Below are 24,102 nucleotides of genomic sequence, written 5' to 3'. Positions count from 1 at the left end.
TTTTCTTTATGTGTGTTAATATATTCAGAAAGCATTGATAGTCCTACACAAACTGATTTTCAAAAAAGTTTGACATTCAAAAAAAAAAAGTTTGACATTCAAAAACGTTTAACAATGCTTATTAAAAAAAAACTCTTCCTCACCCTCCGCGGGCGGTCTCTTTTTCCTCCTGCTCGGGTCCTCTACCAGAGGCCTGGGAGCTTGAGGGTTCTGCGCAGTATCTTTGCTGTTCCTAGAACTGCACTTTTCTGGACCGAGATGTCTGATGTATTTCCTGGGATCTGCTGGAGCCGCTCCTCCAGTTTGGGGGTCACTGCCCCGAGTGCCCCAACGACCACGGGCACCACTGATGCCTTCACCCTCCAGGTTTTCTCCAGCTCTTCTCTGAGCCCCTGGTATTTCTCTAGTTTCTCGTGTTCCTTTTTCCTGATGTTGAAGTCGCTTGGTATTGCTATGTCGACCACAACGGCTTTCCTCTGCTCTTTGTCCACCACCACAATGTCCGGTTGGTTCATTACCATTTTGTCCGTCTGTATCTGGAAGTCCCACAGGATCTTGGCTCGGTCATTCTCGACCACCTTTGGAAGTGTTTCCCACTTTGACCTTGGGGTTTCCAGCCCATACTCTGCACAGATGTTCCTGTACACTATACCAGCCACTTGGTTATGGCGCTCCATGTAAGCTTTCCCTGCCAGCATCTTACACCCTGCAGTTATGTGCTGGATTGTCTCATTGGCCTCTTTGCACAGTCTACACCTGGGGTCTTGTCTGGTGTGGTAGATCTGGGCCTCTATTGCTCTGGTGCTCAAGGCCTGCTCCTGTGCAGCCATGATGAGTGCCTCTGTGCTGTCCTTTAGTCCGGCTCTGTCTAGCCATTGGTAGGATTTCTGTATATCCGCCACTTCAGTTATGTTTGGGTGGTACATGCCGTGTAGGGGCTTGTCCTCCCATGACGGGACCTCCAGCACCTCATCTTCTGTTCCCCATTGTCTGAGACATTCACTGAGCACGTCATCTGTCGGAGCCTTGTCCTTGATGTACTTATGGATCTTGGATGTTTCATCCTGGATAGTGGCTCTCACACTCACTAGTCCGCGGCCTCCTTCCTTACGGCGAGCGTACAGTCTCAGGGTGCTGGATTTGGGGTGTAACCCTCCGTGCATGGTTAGGAGCTTTCGCGTCTTAACATCTGTGGTCTGTATCTCATCCTTTGGCCAGCTTATTATTCCTGCAGGGTATCTGATTACTGGTAGGGCGTAGCTGTTTATTGCCCGGGACTTGTTCTTGCCATTGAGCTGGCTTCTTAGGACCTGCCTTACTCGTTGGAGGTATTTGGCCGTAGCCGCTTTCCTTGTCACCTCTTCGAGGTTGCCATTTGCTTGTGGGATTCCGAGGTACTTGTAACTGTCCTCAATGTCTGCTATTGTTCCTTCTGGGAGTGAGACCCCTTCTGTGTGGACTACCTTCCCTCTCTGAGTCACCATCCGACCACACTTCTCTAGTCCGAATGACATCCCAATGTCTGCACTGTATATCCGGGTGGTATGGATCAGTGAGTCGATGTCTCGCTCATTCCTAGCGTACAGCTTGATGTCATCCATGTAGAGGAGGTGACTGATGGTGGCCCCGTTCCTGAGTCGGTATCCATAGCCAGTCTTGTTGATTATTTGGCTGAGGGGGTTCAGACCTATGCAGAACAGCAGTGGGGACAGGGCGTCTCCTTGGAATATGCCACATTTGATGGAGACTTGTGCAAGTGACTTGCCATTGGAGTTTGCAATGAAGGCTCTTAGAGTCCTGTTGATGTTGTATAGCTCCAGGCATTCAATGATCCAAGTATGTGGCATTGAGTCGTAGGCTTTCTTGTAATCAATCCAGGCAGTGCTCAGGTTAGTGTGTCGGGTTCTGCAGTCTCGAGCGACTGTTCTGTCTACCAGGAGCTGGTGTTTGGCACCTCTGGTATCTTTACCGATTCCCTTCTGAGCTGTGCTCATGTATTGATCCATGTGCTTACTTATCTTAGCCGCTATGGTGCCGGACATGAGCTTCCACGTTGTGGAGAGGCAGGTTATTGGCCGATAGTTGGATGGGACTGTACCCTTTTTGAGGGATCCTTCAGGATCAGGATTGTGCGCCCTTCGGTTAACCATTCAGGGTGATTCCCATCCCTCAGCAGCTGGTTCATTTGTGCTGCCAAGCGCTCATGGAGAGCCGTGAGTTTCTTAAGCCAGTAGGCGTGTATCATGTCAGGGCCTGGTGCTGTCCAATTTTTCATACCTGAGGCTCTTTCTTGGACGTCTGCCACTGTGATGGTAACTGGATTCTGTTCAGGGAGGTTGCTGTGGTCCTCTCTCAGAGCCACCAGCCACTGTGCATCACTGTTGTGTGCTGCCTCCTTCTCCCATATGCCTTTCCAGTACTGTTCAGTTTCCAGCCTTGGTGGGTCTGCTCTGTTATTGTTACCCTGCCACTGAGCGTACACTTTCACTGGTTGAGTTGCGAACAGACGATTTACTCGTCTGGCTTCGTTGTCTCTCGTGTACCTCTTTAGGCGGCTGGCCAAGGCTTGGAGCCTTTGTTTGGCAGTTTCCAATGCTTCAGGTATGGGCATCTGGCTGTACCTTTTGGGTACTTGCTTTTTCATTGCACCTTTCAAGGCCTCTGTCAATTGACTCACTTCTCTCCATGCTGCCTTGATGTTATCCTCCAGCCTTCTTTTCCATGGTGGGTATTTCATCTCATGGTTGCTCTTACGATAGCCAAGCGTCTCTAGGATCACTGCTGCTGTGGAGTATATCAGCTCATTGGTTTCAGTGATGGTTGATGTAGGAATTACTCTCAGAGCTGCATTCACATCTTCTAGGAGACTTTCTGACAGTACTTCTCTGCTATATATATATATATATATATATATATATATATATATATATATATATATATATATATATATATATATATATATACATATAAATAAAAAAATAAATAAAAACTGATTCCAGCTTCGAGAAAGTTTTGTTTTGGTTGTAAGCTACAGAGTGCACCTGCGCAGCAACTTCAGCAGACGTTTCAAAAACAAGACGGTAATTATTACCGTTAACATTTTTACCAGGGTTTACCGCTACACCGGTAACCGTGACATCCCTAGGCGGAAACAAGGACTCAATTCTATTTGATCAGCTTTACAGCTTTATTGTCAATTCACCACATGTAAAGCACAAAGAAAGATTCTTGCAAAGAATCGTTTCACTCAAAAAGACGAAAAAGACAGAAGGGGAGAGTTCAGCTTCCTGACAACCTGGTCCTTCAGTCAGTTGGACCTAGGGCTGCTAGATTATACAAAAAAATAAAAATCATGATTATTTTAGAATATAGAGGGTTCTAAACAGCTTTTCTCCTTTCAGCAAAAGGTGAGCACTTCTCAGTAGTGTTATCTCAAGAGAAAATTATTAAAATTATCCGCGACAAATACAACAGTTCATCACGCTGCACTGGTACTTCAGCCGATCAGCCGCGCTCACACAAACCGTGCAGGAGGGACTTTCTACGCTTTGGATGGACAAGCGGGAGGGCATCCTTAATAATTGTTTTTTACTCTATTATGCTATTTTTGTACTTGTTTAGTGTAATAATCCAAATCGTCATTGAATTTCGATTAATTGCACAGCCCTAGTTGGGCCTGTCACTGATGGCACTGAGTCCGCAGTCTTGTCCCTGAGGCAGGACTGAAGAGAATGTGAGATGGGTGAGGTGATAACCCTGCCCACTCTGTCGCAGAAAAGCTGTCTGAATGGGCCCTGTCCAGAACATTGTTGAGCCAAAAACACAACAGTCTTACACAGTCCACAGTTCAGCTTGATCAAAAGAGCGCCTAGTGTTCTAGCTCAGGTGTCTCCTACCTTTTACTGCCCTTCATTTTCTGTCACTCCACTTGAAGTTATTGAAGTCTAGAGCTGATGACCTCCCCAGAACATTTCATGAAGCAAGATGTAGTTTTGCTCACTCAGATCTAGCAAAAACTGATTTCCAATCCACAAAGATGCAACAAAATGCATAATACAATGCAAGTTCTGTAGTAGATGCCTTATGGACAACAAAAAATATAATTTACAAAGGTAACACCCACAAAAATGTGTGGATTGTGGATGTTAAGAGCTTTTTTACAGAAACAGTAAATCACCCAATTGTCCATATACTGGCCCATGCACTCCATCTGAAATTATGCCATGATTTAATTCCTTTGATGGACATACAAAATGCTGGTTAGACGAGTTATTCTGCTGGTGCAGTCTAAGTGGTAAATGAATACAAGCACAAAGGTAAAATGTTCCACTGCATATGATACAGAGTGGCCCTTATATGCCCCTGTGTCCTGGCTGTGAAGTGATGGACAGTTTCATCACATCTCCAAGGACAGCCATAAACTATACATCTAATGGAGACACACACACACACACGCACACACACGCATGCACACACACACACAGCTGCTGGTGGAAGTGGTGGGTGTCTAATGCACAAAGAGATGGTCTCATCATAAACCAGCAAAGGCACAAATAAAACAACTGTCCAGCAAATTTAAGGAAAATGCAGAAAGCACAACAAGCAAACAGGTGGCTTCCAATTTACATTTCTTTGTTTTTCTTTGAATTATTGAATGAAATTTAAATGTTACACTTTTGTTAACGTAAAATTATTCTTAAACGGTAAAATATTGTTTCTGTCATCAACTCCTCTCAACCTTGTCCTTGCCCTGGCAGGTCTTCATGTCACTTGGTAATGATTCTGACCTACCTGCTCCCATCCAGAATCAATAATTATGTCATAGCCGTCTAATCCAAAAGATTGTCTTTGTGTACTCCACATATTTACAAACTGAACCACTCATTTCAGCCTGATCCATTTTTAAAAACACCATCTTAAACTTGAAGCTATACATCACATCCTCCACCACGGATTTCTATGGGCACCAGCAATCACTTTTGGTGTGACATTTTTTAATGAGTCTGGCCTTTAAGTTCAATATAAGATGCTGTTAAAGCGAGATGATGCTACTCTTTGCTGTTCTATAAAAAGCATCACACACAGGTAGATATGGAGCTGTACATCCTTTTAAACAGTATTAAAACTATCACTATTTAAAATAATACATCAAATAAAAATGGTCATGTATCTCAGACAAATGCATATTGTATTTTTTCCCCTATAGAAAGGAAAATGAACTTGGGAGCTGAACCACACTTGAGTGGGTCTTGCTATTGATATAACTTTCGGTATTATTACCAGTAAATATTGGTTATCAGCGCAAAGAAATATCAGATATTTGTGTCGGTAGGAAAAAATTATATCTCTTTCCATCAAGTAGCCACTATTTTCTTGGCAGCCGTCAAACGAGTGGAGAAGACCCTTTTCTCACCAGAGACATGTGGTTAAGAGCCAAAGCCAAAGGTGATAAAGGACATGACAAAAGATCAGCCCGACTGTCTCATCAGCTCCCAGAAGAAAGCAACGGTCTCTCACCATGTGCACAGTGAGCCAGGCACAGAGCGCAGTTTGTGACACTTTTTCACCTAACTAAGATGAGTCAAATCATGTTACTTTGGACTAAAAAAGATGAGGTGAAAAACTACATTACTAGTCTTACTGACTTAAGTTGAGATATAATGCAACTTGCAAGTAGAGTCAAAAACGCAAGAACTTAACAGAGCAACTATTAACGACTTTGAAAAAACTTTTCATCAGCTTTAACCACACACAGGCGACACTAAAACGAATACAAACAATGTAATATCAGAACTAAACAAAAAATATAATAAATAGAAATAGCCCCAGATCTAAAGGCAAACTCTTATCTGGATCACACAGAGGTATTAATCTGTATCTGGTCTCCTTACAATCCCTCACTGCACTCCAGGTCAAAGCATAAAGAAAAGCACCGTACGGAAGGGAATGTTTATAGGACAAAAGTAGATTAAAGAAAATGATGTGGCTGAATGGGCATCATATCGGACTAAAGGCCGTCTGAGGATTTCTTATGGAGAGAAATATGCAGCAGAAGCTGAAGGTGAGTGAGAACTGGCCTTTGGCACCATTTATTACATATGACACTGAGGTTCTGCTGAACAAGCACAGCACACTCATCAATACATTCCCACTCCATCCTGTTCACAGCAAGCAGCATCTCCACCAGGTTTAGATGGGAGCATGGACAGCACAGTGTACAGTATCTAAGCCTCACTTATTTTTCATGAACAGTCAGAGGTGGAGCTGCCTTGTTGATCGATCTGAATTCTCTTCAGGAGTCTGTTTACCTGCGCAGGGAGTTTTTGGGCGAATACAGTGTGCCTTTGGTTGATCCATTCCCCCTGTACTCCAGCCTGACACATTCCTGTGGTGAAAGATTTCTGCCCTCAAAAAGTTCCTGTTGCTATGCAACTGATCTGCCAGGCTCCGCTCTGCGCCCTGCACCAGCTCCTGCAGCCTGCTCTCACACCAGCATCTCTAATCCACACTGTGGTGACCAGCAGAGATTATGCTCATAAAACTGTCCTCACTCCACGCACTCACTCTGCTGTGAAATTAAGCACAAACTTGTTTCATGTCACATTTGGCACCAATAATAGTTACGCCACGATACTAAGAAAACCAATCAACAGTTCCTTAATTACAAACACTGGTAAAATGAAACTTTTGTTTAATAAGTAATGCCAACATAACACAATCCCTTTCTTAAATAGGGCTTTTGTGAGTGGGTCTGGATCAAATATGGTGCACCGTTGGTACGGTGTTCCATAATGCAGTAATAGATAAAACTGGAACTCAAAAGAAAAAAGTCAAATATGAATTACTCAATGTGCCAGGATCTATGTGAGTGCTGACTTAACAGCTACGCAGATCACACCAAACCATGATGGCTCAAAACACTAAATCATTATAAACAAAAATCTACTGAAATTGCACTACACATAATTGAAACTATTGCAGGCCACTGTTAAAAAAAACAGCTCGGCCGAGTTACTTAATGCAACAGTCTCTTATCTACAACACACACAGCTCCTGTGCAAAACGTCTTACTCACTCCCCGCACTCACTGCAGAGCCCATCTCTCTCACGGTCACACCAAGGGCATTCCTCCAATGAAACCACACAGCAGAGCCTGCTAGTGGAGGGGAGTGCAGAGATCGGCTGCTAATAATCACTTACAAAAGACTATGTACAGTCGGAGAGCTTGTGGATGGAGGGAATACGGCTGGGCAACAAAATGAACGCAAAAAAAAAAACAGTGAGAGCAGCAAACGAGAGTGGCTAATGTTATGCAAGGTAAACAGGCATGTGTAGAGAAGTGTAGGCACAGCGTGGCAATGGAGATGAGATGATAATGTGCCTGCTACAGATGCAATGCAGCAAAGTAATGTATGAGGAGCCCATTAGGAGAAGACCCACATCGCAGGAGAAGCGATGGAGGAGCAGGATAGAGGGGGGTGTGAGAGAGAGGGGGTGAATGAAAGGACAAGTGTAAAGAGAAAAGAAATGTTCTGGACTGGGCCGATGATGCAGCAGATTACACATGAAGGCTATAATGAAGAGAGCAGAGCAGAATAATAAAAGAGGAGGGGGGGTTGATTCACCTATAATGGAGCTCAACAGTTACACTTCCAGTCACGTTCCTGGGTACATAATTAAATATCCCAGTCATATTGAGCATTGAATTTTCGGGGGAAAAAATAAATAAATTGGATAACGATAATGATATCAAGAGTTCAAAAGAACAACAGTAGCTAATCAGCTTATGCGAACTCCTGAACTTTCTATGTATTTTCAAGCAATGAAGTGTTTTCTTTCTTGTGAAATAACGTGATGGTCAGCAAATAGCACTAGCTGATTAGCCTGCGTCGTACTTTTAAACTCTTCGTAAAAAGTCGATGCAAAATTATAATTGAATACCTCCAGACTCCAAAACACGTGCCCGGAAATGGTCCGGACTGTTGAGCTCTACAGGTGTTAAATCACCTGTAAAGGGATGTAAGAGTGGGGAAGTACAATTTGTTGGTTTCATTGTCAAAGATTTGAAAAAGTTTCATTGTTCAAGGTTTTGGCCCGCCACATACACCAGACTAATATTGATCTTTTAATTACAAAAGTACATGATAAAAAAAAATGGAGGTTTGGAAAATAGAGAAATAGCCTTTTCAGCATTAACTGTGATGTATTTAGACCTAGTTCCATGAGCTGATTCCAAATTCCTCCAATAATAGCTCCTATGTCCTGATCCTATAGCTCCTAGCTCCTATCCCCTTGTCATATGATACAGTAAAGCGTTAGATCCCTATGCAGTTTGGAACAAAAGCTTCAACTGCGTTTGCTCGATACCACCGTCCTCACCCTGCGGCGAAAACAAGGAAGTGACATCACCGACAGCTGGTTCATAAAACTACATCACCCATATACTATTGGACAACAAAAAACACTCCTACTGCAGCCACTGACTTTAATAACTCAAACTTGAACCACAATAACGATATGAAGCCGCACAGGAAACAGACATTGATAAAAAGCTGTTTCAGATTTACCTTACACAGCTGCAGCTTCAGCAAAGAAATAAAAAATGTTCTGGTCAAATATTCCATCAAATCCCGTCCTTTGGTTCATCGTCAGAGAAAGATGCCACATTAACACACAGTGAGGTCTGCTCCTTCTCTGCAAATGATCCATGTGGCTAAAGTTTCCACTAAATGAAAGCAAAAGCACAAGCTGCCTTCATTTACTGAAGCGGCTCTTTAAAACACTGACATGTGACTGTGCTGTGGTGACTCTCACATTTACTCTGTCACTTTTATAAAGTTTGGCTTGTGCAGAATCTTTTTTATTATGGAATTAAAATCGCCTGTCAATCAACAGTGGTTGCGCATGAATAACTCGAGGGTGGGGGGATTGGCGGCGCGGTGGCTTATGGGATGGCACATTGCTCCTAACAAGGGCGGGGTACCATTCGTTTTTTTTTTCAATACCACTACTTTAACGATATCTGCTTTTCAGTACCGGTGCCTTAGCGGTACTTTTTTCGATACCTATGTTATTCTAATTGAATTACAATAATGTGTATAAAAACTATTGTTCAGGAAGAACACAGGCCGCAGCAGCGTCACCTGTCACTTCATTTTTGAGCAGAATTCCCACTTTGTTAAAGTGTGGGTTTTCAGACAAAACAGGAGTTCATATTCTTTGCCCTGGCCAAACGGGGTCGGCATTTATTGAACAGCTCCGCAAGCACAATGTCAAGTCATAGCCTTACTCTGTGGCTCACCATGTAGAGTAGCCCTTGTTCGCCCCCTAGTGGCGGGTGTAACCTGAACAAACATACAATATTATTACATATTGTATTGTTTTATTCTTTTGAAACAACCCCGAAACGCCCATTTAATTAGTAAAGTCCTTGTAGCGCTGAGGCTGACGAACAACTCTACCACATCTGGTGTCTTCGGCATCTCGCTCTGAGTTTGAGGGTTCAGCTGGACTATTACAGTGTCTGTTTGGGTATCTGGGGTGTGAACAGTCTCTATGTCAACAGCCTCTGTTTGAGGAACAACATGAGCGCGTCTGAGGTGTCTACGGTTCCTCCTGAGAACTGCACCCAAATCCATTTCAATCTCATAGGATCTAGCGTCAACCGGTATTTTCACCTTGCCCAGCTTCCATTTGGTGTGAGGCTCAAACGGCTGTACCCTTACAGTGTCACCTGGTCGTAAGGCGTCTAGATCCCTGGCTGATTGGTTGTAGTATGCACATTGATGCTGTTGGTTGTCCAACTGTGCCTGTTCAGCTTGAACCACTTTAGGCTGGAGAAGGCTGCTTCTCGCAGGTAGCAGAGTCCTCGTACGAAGGCTCAGCAGTCTTTGAGCTGGGCTGCTCTCCAGTCCTTGTGACGGTGTGTTACGATGGTCCAAGAGCGCGAGATAGGGGTCTTGTCCAGAATCTTTGGCTTTGTGTAACAGTCTCTTTACAGTTTTAACGGCAGACTCTGCCTTGCCGTTACTCTGTGGATAACCTGGCGATGAGGTTTTGTGGTCAAAGTCCCACAGTTGGCTGAATCTTTGGAACTCTTGAGATGAATATTGAGGTCCGTTGTCTGAGACTACTGTGTTGGGAATGCCGTATCTAGCAAAATGTGACTTTAGCTTCTTAATCACTGTAGAAGATTTTGTGCCTGGCAAAAAGTCTATTTCCCAAAAGTTGGAATAGTAGTCAACTGTTACATGGTAGTTCTTGTTGTCAAAGTGAAATAGGTCAACGCCTACTTTGGCCCATGGCCTGCTTGGCACATCGTGTGGGTTAAGCGTTTCTCTGTGCTGTTTGTCGTCCACTGTCCTGCAGATATCACATCGAGCTATGTGTGTCTTTATGTGGTCGTTCATGCCAATCCAGTAGACGCATTCTCTGGCTCGTCGAAGACATCCTTCTGCACCGATATGTGAGGAGTGCAGGCGGTGGGTGATGTCCTTCTGCAGTGATGATGGAATAACCGCACGTTCACCTCGAAACACAATGCCATCCTGATGACTCAATTCTTCCTGGAATGAAAAGTAGGGTTTGATTTTCAGTGGTATGGCCCTTTTTTTGATGGCCATCCCTGCTTCATCAGTCTGATTAAAGTTTGTAAAGTTTTGTCATCTTTTGTAGCTGTCCTGATTTGGCTTAGACTGTCACCTGAAATGGGTGTTGCACCATATTAACCGTCTCTATTTCAGCTTCTACAGAGCTTAAAGATGGGCATTCTGGGAGATATGCTCTGCTTAAAGTATCAGCTAGCAACATGTCTTTGCCAGGAACATACACTACAGTCAGGTCGTATTTCTGAATGCGTAGCATCATTCTTTGAAGTCTCTTGGGTGCACTCAAAAGAGGTTTCCTAACTATGGTCTCTAATGGCTTATGGTCAGACTGGACAGTAATTTTGCGACCATACGTGTACTGATGACACTTCTCAACACTGAACACCATAGCTAGAAACTCTTTCTCAATCTGGGCATAACCCCGCTCAGTTTGTGTGAGTGCCCTGCTTGCATAAGCGATGGGCTTACCCTTTTGCATGAGTGCTGCTCCCAAACCTGTGTCCGATGCATCACATTGTACTACCAGGTCCTCCTCTGGGCAGTAGTAACTTCAGAACAGGAGCATCTGCAATAGCCATTTTTAGTTTCACAAGTTTTAGTCCGTTTGCTGTTAGTTGGTGCCCGATGTATGTACACTCACTCTTCCGCAGTTTGAACTTGTCTGGGTTCAGTTTAATGTTCTTTTGTCTGCACCGCTCCAGGAACAGTTTCAACTTCACATCATGGTCTCGTTCTGCTGCTTCCTGAGTCTCACCCTGACCTGTAATGAGCACATCATCAGCAATAATGTACAGACCAGGTAACCAGTCCAGTGCTTGGGTCAGTTTCCGCTGGAAAACTTCCGGTGCCGGACTTATTCCCATGGGCATCCTTAGCCATCTGAAGTGACCAAATGGAGTGGAGAACATAGTCAGATAGCTGGAATTCTCTTCTAGCTTGACGTGCCAAAACCCGCTTTTGACGTCACACACTGTGAACACTTTAGCTTTAGACATATCTGGGAGTACGTCCTCAATGGTTTGTAGTGGAAAGTGACTGCGCTTGAGTGCCTTGTTGAGGGGCTTTGGATCAATGCATACTCTTGGTTTACCGTTTTGCTTTTGCACAACCACCATGCTACTGATCCAGTCCATGCTACAATCCACTGGCGTGATAATACCTCTGTGCTCAAGGTCCTGAAGCTCCTCTTTCAGTGGCTTCATCATGGCGACCGGAACACGTCGCTTTGGGAGTTGCACAGGTTTCACACTCTCATCCACCTCCATTTTGTATTCTCCTTCCAGACAACTGTCTCCTGTGAACACATCTGTAAAGTCTGTCTTTATTTGTTCCAGTGTCCATTGTCTTTTTGTGTCTCTCTCCGTTGTCACAATACAGTCAATAGCCATAATGTTTTCATAGTGTACTTTTATGAGTTTCATAGCCTCACTGGCTCTCTTACCAATCAGTGGTACTGTACTCCCTTTGTCAACAACCTGAAACTCTAGCTGGTACAGTTTTTGATTTCTAGGGTTTCTTAATTTCACTTTACATTTACCCAGTGGCTTCACTTTGCTGCCATTGTACATCACTAACACAGACTTTGTATCCTCAAGCTTAGCATCTGTGTTCAGCATGTTGATAGGCAAAACATTACATGTAGCTCCACAATCGATCTGAAATTTTACAATATCTTTCCCTAGGAGCATACCTGCAAACAACTGGGTGTCTTTACCTTTGTTAGAGTCAACAGCGTTTACATTTTCACTGTCTGCTACATCTCTAACACACAGTATGTCCTCATATTCACTTTCACATTCAGTAACATTGTGCACAGATTTCTTCTTCTTTGGGTCAATGCGGGCTCTACACTTAGCCGCAAAGTGGTTTTCCTTACCACAGTTTTTGCATTTCTTTCCAAATGCTGGACATTTCTGTTTGCTTCTCTCATGCGTCTTGCCGCAAAACTTGCAATCCGCGGTGCTTTCCTTCTGCTGGAAGCGCGAAGCTCCTTGCACTGCGTGAACCTCTTCCACTGCGTGCCTCGCTATGGCCCTGCAGTTTTCCCGCGACAACTCAGCAGCTCTGCAAAGTTGAATGCAAGTGTCCAAAGACATGGCTTTCTCCTGTAGCAGTCTCTCTCGCATGTTACTGCAGTTAATCCCACATACGATCCTGTCACAAATGAGCGAGTCTCTCAACGTCCCAAAGTTGCATGTTTTTGCGAGCAACTTCAGTTCAGTAGCATAGCCATCTATGGATTCACTGGCACCCTGATTTCTTGTGAAGAATTTCTACCGCTCCACTGTCTCGTTCACCAGGGGACTGCAGTAGTTATCAATCTTTTCAAAAATGTCTTTTATCTTCCAGTCCGACTTCGCTGTGTCTCCCATTAACGTATCCAGTAGCTCTCTGCCGCTCTCACCGACCAGATAACTGAAGAGCCTGACCTTTTTCTTCCCGTCATCCTCGGCAACAGTTAATCCAATGTACAGTTCAAACTCGTCTCTCCAAGACTTCCACGTTTAAGACAGGTTACTGGAGTCCAGACACAACGTCTGTGGAGGTATAAGTCCGTCCATGACGTTAGCGTTAGCTTGTTTACTTCGATGCTACACTTAGCACTTTACCGTCTTCGGACTCCGGCGCCTCCGCAACGACTCACAAAACTTGGGCAAAAATCCGCTGTCGCTGCCACCATGTTAAAGTGTGGGTTTTCAGATAAAACAGGAGTTCATATTCTTTGCCCTGGCCCAACGGGGTCGGCATTTATTGAACAGCTCCGCAAGCACAATATCAAGTCATAGCCTTAACCCCGGGATTCCACATCATCCGCCTGTGCGCTCAGCTCCACTCCGCTCCGCCCCGACTCCGAACTGCTGCGACATCAATGCCCACTGTCTCCGCTTCAGTCCGCCCCGGTCCTCTCCGCCAGTGCTCCAGCTCCACGAGGAGCACGCACACAAAGCAACGACTTTGAGAAATAAACCTCCCAATAAAATAATAAACAACTATTTATGAGCATGCGAGCTATACCGTGTTGAAGCATGAAGCCTGTTCCCCCCTCATGTGCGAGAGAGAGGCAGAAAAAAAAGTTACGTGAACGAAAGCAACAGAAGCTTAATCGGGTCGTGTGATTGTTTTTGTGATAACAAACTCCCCAGAGGGAATTATCGAGGTCACTTTGTGTGAAATAGTGACATTTTCTTTAAGATAAAGTCCGCTCGGAGGGAATTTACTTTGAAAATACGGATATTGTTGTCGTTCTCTTTCCCGACGGACCTGAAAATAGGGTTGATCCGTATTTTTATCGTGGCGAGGCGGAGTGGCGGAGAGGCGACGTAGGCCCCTCGGAGCGGAGTGGACGATGTGGAATGTTTCTGAACGTTAGCAACGCATTTGCTGCGGAGGTCGGGGCGGAGTGGAACGGAGCGGGGCAAGCACGGAGAATGTGGAATCTGGGGTCACTCTGTGGCTCACTACTTAGAGTAGCCCTTGTTCGCCCCCTAGTGGCGGGTGTAACCTGAACAAACATACAATATTATTACATATTGTTACACACTTGAGCAGCGATTAGCAAATAGCGACATTATTACCTTGTGAGCTGAAGGAACAGACCAGATCCATATCAGGACACCATTTTATTTCAGATAAACTGAGTGAAAGCGCTCCACATGTCAAAGATCTGTTACATAGTGAGCGCTCACTCTGTAACTAATAATTTACAGAAACTGTTCCAAAAATGCCTAGTGCAGAGTAAGCGCTCACTTTTTCCAGAAACAATCTTTGATCTCATTCTCGGTGCTGCCATTTTGTGCAGCATGAAGTTTAGTAAACAGGCTCTGCGGGGCTTTTGCTGAAGGTAAAGAGCCGATGTTCTTCTTGTTGTCACTGCTTTTCTCTTTGTCTAAGAGCTCTAGTTTCTTATTCAGTCCTGGTTCAGTCTATAGACCTGCACGGGACTGGATTTCGATCCCGTTCCCACCCGTTCCTGCCCGCTTCCGACGCCCCCCCGCCCACTCCTGAGTCTCCCGCGGGAGTGTCCTCCCCTGTCCGCCCTGGGGAGTCTCAAAAGTCCAGAGTTTTTTAAAAGGCCAGCGCCACAATGCAGTGCACCATGTGGTTTTCTCAAACCGTGCAGCGCTTTAAACGAACAACGAACATTAACAAACATAAAATGCCAAACTTTCCCAGAGTGGAGTTCTGATGATGGATTCTATTTTTCCACTGCTTCTCTCAGAACTCCCAACAAAGTTTAGAACAGTCTCCGTTTGTCACAGTCCATGGTGTTGTGCGAGTCCCTGCAGAAGAGTTAAAAACCTGTGTTTTCCTCCATGGAGTGCATCACCTCTCAATAGAAACGTTACATAGAAGCGTTTCCGGTGGACAGAGGGAGGTTTGGACAAGTTTTTAATTGACCTGTGCCAGGAGATAACAGCGTGTAGTTCTGCTGTAAGTCCGGTTGGTCAGTGCGGAGCAAAAGCAGCCAGTGAAGGTGCAGCAGTGTGGGGATCTAATCTGCATCATCCCGGTGTCCAATGGCGGTGATGCACAAAACGCTGCGCTACATGTGTCTAACACCCTGTTTTTTTCTCTATATGGGACATGTCAGGACAATTGGGACCCAACGTGTTTTGGCCTGACCGCCCGCTCCTGCCTGGGGCAGTTTGAATCCCACCTGCTCCCACGAGATTTGGGTCAGGTCCTGCAAGTCCCGTGGGATTTCCCGTCCCGTGCAGGTCTCTAGTTTAGTCCTGGTTTTTAATCCGTTTTCTTTCAGTCCTGGTTTAGTCCTGGCTCAGACCGCGGCGCTGCCATCTCTGATAATGACTAAAGTGTTAGTAAGTTATAGCTTTGTCATTACTTAGCTTAGACTCACTGCGGATCATTTATTGACATCTGGAGAGAAAAAGCACAGAAAATGAGCACTGAAAAAATTGTTTTTTTGATACCGCCCCCTACCGTAGCTTTTCGGTCGGTACCAAGTAGGCACCGTTTACCAGCCCTACTAACCGCAGGTGAGGAACCTCCAGAGGTCCGTATGCTAAGGGAGATATGATAGGAAGCGAAGGCTCCTTTTCTGATCATGGCGGATGCTGACGCACATCCGGTTTGGCAGTGGCCTTTTGCCAATTTGCTCGTTTCAGTGTTAAAGTGTTGAAGTTCTATATATTACAGTCATTGAACGCCACACAAGCAGTCGCTGCTTTAGCTGCACAGAAAAAGAATGACCTGACATTTTCCTGTACATAATGGCCTATTAAACAAAGGAAAAGGAGCATTTCATAAGGATTTCAACTGTGACTCAACAAGTTGGTCAGATGGTTTTTCAGTGCACAATCTTTAGTGAACTTATTTCTTAATGCTAAATGAAGGTGGTATGAGGAGGTAATACAAGTGGAATGGGTGATCCATTTACCTGCGACCTTCTTACAGTCCAGTAAAGTACAGTAAAGACCCATAAAGACCCATGATGTAATTCGTGTTTCATTTTTTCTTGCACATACCATACCTTAGCCCATGTGTCACACTGCTAACAGAAAAGCATGCCTTTTATATTACTGCTGCTACTATTGCTGCTGCCCAATTACACAAGCCGCTCAGTGTTCTTCAAAAGAGCATGACACTGGTGCTGACATGAAGGCAACGTTTGATGTTACAGTTTAACTACCGCTCACAGCGGAGCGTTTACATAAGATCGCCGCGCGACGCCGACTAAAGAAAATGAGGAAAAGGCTGATGCATTTAACGATTAGAGGAAAGCCAACAAAAAACAAACAGCGCTGTGCCACTCATTTTTCCTGTTCATTAAACGCTATAATGGCAAACTGTCACAGGGCAGTGCCATGTCGTCTGCTCCTTTTAAACAGACTTGTTCAGTTTCCTGCGGTGTTTTCTGCTATTGCTGCCGCTGACAGCAAACTAAATATGCGGCTTTTGAACAGCGGGGTCTTTATTTAAAAATAATTGTGTGCTTCTTTTTTTTATGATTACAAAAAGATAAAACTTGATTTCTGGAAAGACAGAAAAAAATAGACCCCAAAGGTTTGTTTTACTCCCGCAGTGTGAAATTGATGTACAACTGGTCAATAAGCAAGAAAAAAGTGACTGATTCAATTGAACAGACAATGAGGAACTAAAAGTAATTTACTAAACACTGCAAAACAAACAAATTACACCGAAGACTGTCATCACTACCATTTAAAATATATGATTGCTGCATTCCAGACTTTCTTTCTCCCTTTTACATGTTGTACAACTTATTTTTTGTTCATTCAGAAGACATGTTATGTTAATAAGGTGACTAACATGTTTAAGTTAAAGGTCCTATATCATGCAAAATCGACTTTTTGGAGCTTTTAGCCATGTTGTTATGCTATTTCCTTATCAAAAACACCCCCAGAGTGGTTTGCGGCTTCATTCACGCAGCTCTCAGTAATCCTCCTGAATCCTGCTCTCTGAGCAGCTGCTCCTCCCTCTCCTGGTGAACGACTGAGTGTTCAGTTGTGTCGTCACAGCGGAACGGAAGTGCTCGACGTCTGTAATGTAATGTCTTAATTCTATGCTTACGGCCTGATTTTAATTTGTAAAACAGCTTTTTCATTATTTCTGTCGTAAGAGAGAAACAAAGAGTAAAAAATGAAAAAAAAAAAAAAAAAAAAAAAAAAGGATGTGCCCGAAGTGCTTCCAGGTCAGCTGTGGCCAAAACAAACACATCGCGTCTGAACAGATCAGTCATGTTTGCGCTGCAGCTGAAGATGGAGCTCGTTGTAACTTATTCTGGACACACCTGTTCTTCATTCTTAACTAACGATCATGTCACGGACGGAGAAAAAGAAGCGCGTTTGGCTACGAGGACGAGGAGTTTATATTCAACCTTTTTCAGGAAGAGGCCACTCAGCTGTTTTTTTCTCCGGGATTCAGCGACTATCACCAAAATATTGTTTTTCTGTGACTGTCTCTGATGGATGTTTGGTGAACCTTCACCAGAATCAAAGTGGATTAACTTTTATAACCAACGCGAGTCCCATAATGTAAACAGCGATGGAGCAGAGCGGTGAGTCAATCCAAACGCGGGTTAGCTTGTGTGTTAGCATATTAGCATGTGTGTTAGCCATTTATGAAGCTGTGTTGCAGATGTCAACTCCATATAACTGCATCGTGAAGTAACTTCACTTATTGTTGTTTATTTATATTACGGTAAAGTTGTATGTTCGGAGAGAGGGGGCGGAGTTAACTGAATCGAAGCGTTGTGTCTTCCGGGTTTGAAAAATACCTCCAGAAAACACTTATATTTATCACAAAAATGAGTGCTCCATAATGGTAGAGGTACAATATATCATATAAATGCCTATACTTAACTTTGGAATGGCTAAAATAGCATGATATAGCTCCTTTAAAACTTGTTTGGAAGAACAATAGCCTTTAGCTTTTTGTGGATTATCTGTAAATTGGCCATGCCCCAAATGAGTCCATCAATGTGTCAAGCTTTTACCAGATTTGTCACTCAAAAACGGTGGATTTATGAACAGCTCCAGAGCTTCCAGAGAAGAGCAATAAAAAGCCATCCCTATCTATCCACCATCTGAATTATTGAAATGCTAAGGGTGTTGCATTGCGTGACACATCTTTCTTGACCTCATAAAAGCAGAACATAATTTCATACCTCGACGAGCAGGTCCCTCATGATGCATGTTTTAAAATGAATGCACAGCTGCTTGTCTGCAACAATCAGGCTATATTTATCTAAGGCCATCATGTGGACTGTATTCAGTCTATGAGAAAACTGCCTTAAAAGAAAAACAGGCTTTTCCTGTGCAGCTTTTGCGCGAGGGGAAAAAGCTTCAATATGAAACATGAAGAAAACCTGCCAAGGGAATTGTTGATGTAAGATGATGACTGGCTCCCTGAAAGACAACTGTGTTTTTGGGGAGCAAAAACAGGCCCCCAGTTGGTAGTTCTGAAATCCAAACAATTAAAAGTGAATAAAAAATATTGCCCAGGCAGGAGCAGAAGACCATTGCAAAGCAGCCTCTGCGGACATATAGTATCGCCAAATCTAGACACGTTCTCGATCAGAAGTATCTTGTTGGAGGATTAACCTATTGCAAGATTGATATTGTTGGAGGACAGTGGGGTATTCAGAGGAAATCCACTTAAACATGAACAAAACTCTAAGAAACAATGTAAAATGAGAAATAGAGACCTTGGCGAAAGGTGAGTGAGAAAGCCACTCTCCCATGTTTCCGGTAGTCTTTGTTTGAAGACCTCATTTCAGCGCGGGAGTTTAATGATTTAGACTGGCCCACATGCCCAAGGAGATTTAGATCAACTCGTAGGGCGTTAGCTTTATAAGTCAAAGGTTGTAGGATCGGTCACTGCTGATTAGGGTTGGGCAATGTCCCCTTAATTGGCCGTTGACGATGTTTACAGTGAACCATCGTGATGGACGATGATATCGTCCATTTTTCATTATAAGCATTTTTTTTTAAAGACATTTACATAGCCTTTATATGCTGCATATTACTATGTATGTTAGGAAAATGTGAGATTGCAGGATAAATGGATCTAAACTAAACATGTCACGGAACACGACTTTTGCAAAAGAAATGTGTTAAAACTCGTGCGTAAAGTCTGAGAGGAGAACGACTTATTCAGAGCGTGAACTCCAAGGCTCTTATCACACTAATACAAATGTAAATCGGAGCTTATTATTTGCATTTGCTCAGTTTTAGCGTAATGTTTAAGAAACAATGGGTGAACGGGACAATATTTAGAAGTTTGCGTCGTAGCCTTTGTTTTTGAAGCCGCTCCACGCACCGCCCGGTCCTCGTACCTCCTGCACCGCCTCTTTCTCTCTCCTCTCTCTTTCTTCTCTCGGGGCTTCGTGAGAATAATCCGCGCGCTCAGCTAGCTCTGATGTGAGAGCCATTCTCGTTATTTTAAAACGGTTTAAGTTTCCGTACGCAGCAACGCAAAGCAAAACTTAACTTAACTTTAACGCTGTTAAACTCTGAGCTGCAGAGAGAGAGAGAGAGAGGGTCAGAAATAGAGCAGCTGCGTCTTTACGTTAATAATTACGGCTGACACATCATGGCTTCTGACAGGTACTGACACTAGCGTGTATATTAGTTACATCCATGATTTAATTTACAGTGCAATCCCTGCAAAGTTTGTAGGTTTACAAGGCCCACAGAAGACCAGTGCGTGTTTCTGACAGGAGGGGGCGTGGCATCACAATGGTGGCTCTCCATTGTGATGTTGCTCATCCATCATGATGGACGATGATATCGTCCATCGGCACAACCCTACTGCTGATGACACCTCCTCTTTTCACACTGGCTGCTGCACACACAGTTTGAGCCATTTCCACAGTCAGCAACAAGTTCTGTAGATCAAAAATATATTATATATCGCTAATGTCTATCGCACGTGCCTTTTTTCTGTTCCCTTCTTTACTCACGCAGACACTTCTCCGCTGGATTGGACGGCACCAACTTGAACTAACGCAGAGGGGTGTTTCAGTGTCTGCGAGTGAGTTTGTTAAATGGTCAATATTAAACGTCTAATGGTATCTCCCTGCCCCAATGAATGAAAAGTGTGATGCAAGTTCTTTCTGATTTTGATTTGAGCACCGCTGGTGGCAATTATTAAACTCAGTCATTACTCTTATATCACAATAGTGTCCCGCCTGGAAGCCTATGGAGCATCGATGAGTGTGGTATTGCATCTGAAACTTGGGGGTAAAGGGCCTCTAATGCACATGCTCCAACATGACAGAGTACCTTCAACAGTAGCATCACTTCACCCAACAGTCATTTCAAGGTTGATGATTTACTCTTATTAACATATTTCCACATCATAATAGAAATAGATTTTCAGGGTGAGCTGTGCAGTGCGGCCTCATCCCCCTCTCGGACTCTTTGTCTACAAAAGCAGCCACTGGACGTATGATTTACAAATACACTGTACTGGTCACTCCCTTAAGTTAATACTCCCCCAGACGTCCAGCTCTGCCTGTCCTCACATGTATTGACTGCAGCAAGTGCCAGTGCAGGCAGCTGCAGGTAGCTCCCTCAGTGTCCTGCATTGCTCGTGGTGCAGTGGGTGCTCGGGTTCATTGATTGTATCTCTGCTGGCACTTTAATGGCTGCGCTGCACTTGTCTCTGGAGCAGGCATTAGCATGGACAATGCTATTTTCTCTCAGGGCCTATTTCCACTGACCCAACAGGATTTTTCCGTTCGCTTTTTTCAAACTTGTGTAAGAAGACTGGCTAGCTGTGTTTTTCCATTATTTCTGCTGAGGTATCCGAGAGAGTAAGACCTGCTTGACAGTACAAAAGATTTGCCTAAAAGTGTATTAAATTTAAGCGTCAAACCTCGCCAGAATTATTTTACTGCAAATGACTCAGAGCGCTTGATTTAGCCACTGCTATTTTTACCAAACTATCACCATTGTAGCGCTCACAATTACAAATAACTCGTTTTCAAATATATGTGTCCAATATAAACAGAAACAAAAGAACAAAAATAAGAGGAAGAAAGACTCGCTTCTTTACTTTAAATTTGAAATGTCTCTTTCTCTCCTCATTTTGCAATCTTACAGACTATCACTTTAATTGAAAATAATAATGAGACAGTCAGTTGGCAAAATGCTTGTCGCTTCCCTAAAATCTATGTAGTTGAAAAGGTTTGTCAACAACATAAAACATCCCATAAACACTGACATAAATTCCATAGGGCTGCAAGGTTTATGGAGACTGAGTGTTTTGTTTTTCTTGGTAGATGTTCACCTATCAGAATTGTGGAGCCTTGTGATCTCAGCTTCAGCTGCAACAGATAAAAGTGTAACAGAGTTTCCATAAAGCAGATTCAAAAGTGTTTAGATATGCACCATGTGATTTCATCCCGGGCTTACTTTAGTCACGTGGCTGTCCTCCAGAAGTACTCCTCCACATAAAATCAACTATTTTTGAAAGCAGTTAATTGTGTATCGTTCTAATGTGGGGCCTTTTGAGCAAGAATGTCACATTTTAGCAGTTTATGCATTTAAATATCCATCCATCCATCCATCCATCCATCCATCCATCCATCCATCCATCCATCCATCCATCCATCCATTTTCTTCCACTTTTCCGGTTCTGGGTCGTTCACATTGCACCAGGCCCTTATGGCTCCTCCTATAAAAATTGCATATCAAACTGCAATCGCAATATTTGTCTGAAAAATCGCAATTAGGTTTTTTGTCAAAAACGTGCAGCCCCACATTTTATAATACGTTTTATTTCTTGTTTACCCATTTCATTTCGTCTCGTATTTCTCCAAACACATAACGGCACAAACCCAGGATGCAAAACACGGCTCTCACAACTAAAGGATCTCAATGTTTTCCACAAAATAAATCCTTCCATTTGCTAAAGTGCGTAGTCTTGATTACTTCCTGAAAGATGCTCAGAGCTGGTAATGACGTGGTGGGTTGTTGGACGGCCTGTTAATGCACCAGGCTGCAGCAGTGGCACAGGTGAGCGTTGAGTGGATGAAGTCACGGCAGTGTTTTGACCCTGCCCCTCAACTCAATCATCCAACCCAACTACTTCACCTTCACCTGGCCTTGACCCGACTCCCATAGCCTTTATGAGCACCCACTGCAGCGTGCGAAGAAAAGAAATGCCAACAATAACTGCAACACTTCCCATTTATTAAACCATGTAGAGATTTGTCATGTTCTGTGGACCTTTTAGTGCCATCCTTCCATCTCATCTTCACCGCACCAAGGCCTGGGCAGTAAATCAAATCAATCATGTTGAGTATGACGCGGACATGGAAAGGTCCTGACCAAGGAGGAGAACCACTAAGCTACAGCAACAACTGTGCATCGACAAATAACAAATACAAAATGGTTTGATAACATAATGTCATATTGTGTCAGGCCTTATATAAGACTTGTTGCATCCGCTTGTCAAGATCTTGAGCAAGGACTATCTAACTGGAGAAAAAAAATCAACATCTTCTTGCTGTGAGGCAAGAGAGGTACTTATACCATAAGAATAGAAGGATGCTTTACATTAAAAACAGATTCAGCAGGGAGGAATAGGAACCAGGGCGCTATACAAGCAGCCCACACACACACCAGATTGGACGACAAGCCAACATTGCATTGCCTTACATCACCGGCAACTGTCAACAAGCCTGTATAGACTATGAAGGCAATTATATTCTTGGAACAGTACATTTATGAGCGAGATTAAACACTTCTCTTTGACATCTCCTAATGTAAACTTGATGCATTGGAGGCTGATTGCTCGCTTACTGATTGCTTGCTTTGGCAAGCAATTGGCACTTCCTTCCATACAGAGGTGTTCTACTTCTCGTGAAGAGCAAAAACAGTTGCTATAGGTGAGCCCTATAAGGCTCGTATTACATATGGGGTGTTCAGCAACTGTAACTTCAGAACTTGGATGAGACACTTCAAGCAGGCAGTAAACAATCAAACAACAAGTAAAAATATTTCTCTTTGTGTCACTTTTCTGCACAAGAACTAGAAACTTTTTTTGTTCACTAGACCTTAAAACTTACAATATGTAAAAACAAGTTCACAATTGTTATTTTTACTTCACACATCCCTAAAGCCTGGTCCACTAACATCTATGGGAAAGGCTATTTTAAAGCTAGTTTGACAAAACACAAAGTGGAGCTGACTGTTGCCACAGCAACTACAGCAAAAGGACGCAGAGCTGGAGGATTATAGCAATAAGCAGCGGAATACATGACAAGAGTACAGTAACTGGTGGTTTAGCTAATCCCTGAGGTTATGCTAAAAGAGAGCGCTAACAGAAAGCTGTTGTTTAAAGGCTTTACTTACAGAGAATCAGAGGAAAGTGTAGCAGCAGTACTAAGTCTGGTCTCCCCACGCAATCTTTTTTTTCTTTTTTCTCCAAATGATGAGAGTCTGCAGTGGCCTTTCCAGGACTAAATATAACTCAGGGCAGCAGCAGCAGCAGCAGCGTACCGGAGGCCCGATCCAGCTCGGCCACCTCTCACCAAACCGACTTCTGCCTTATCCAAACACATAGTCCCTGCACCGAAGACTCCAGGGCACACTTCCACCACTCAAAGTGTGGAGGGAGGGAGGGCCGAGGACCCAAACACTGGGAGGTAAAGACGCCAGGACAAACAGTTAATGCACAAGTTCAAGGGGAGAGGAAAGTACTTGTGACACCTTTCATTGGCCGATAAACCAGGGATCTGTTAGTTCAGGGAATAATGCTTTATGAGTCAGATAAAAAATGTGTGTTGTAACTTGAATTATTTATTTCATATAAACTTTGCCTTCATAAAGCTAGTCACCTACTAAGGATTCCATAAAGATTTTACTATTTTGGAGGATGGGTGTCGCGAAATCCTCAAAACACATTTAACAAGGGTGTAAAAACTTTTCCCTACTGACAGAGGGTTTGCCCATTTCATTTGGATGGACACAAACGTCATGGATAAATGTTGTTCAAATCTGGGGTC

The 24,102-nt window shown here is 43.6% G+C and overlaps 1 protein-coding gene across 1 annotated transcript in view; it reads right to left on the bottom strand.

Annotated features, from left to right (window-relative positions):
* Nucleotides 1-2,778: 2,778 nt before the first annotated feature.
* iars1 (isoleucyl-tRNA synthetase 1) overlaps nucleotides 2,779-24,102 on the bottom strand; it is a 90,015-nt gene continuing 68,691 nt past the window's right edge. Inside the window, exon 35 of the mRNA XM_079578848.1 lies at nucleotides 2,779-2,792. The gene's annotated coding sequence lies outside the window, so the exon portion shown is untranslated. The remainder of the gene's footprint in view (nucleotides 2,793-24,102) is intronic.

Source organism: Gobius niger (assembly GCF_951799975.1).
Source record: "Gobius niger genome assembly, chromosome: 20".
NCBI lineage: Eukaryota > Metazoa > Chordata > Actinopteri > Gobiiformes > Gobiidae > Gobius > Gobius niger.
Note: the sequence above shows the minus strand (reverse complement) of the source record. Positions and strands in the feature narration are given on the sequence as shown.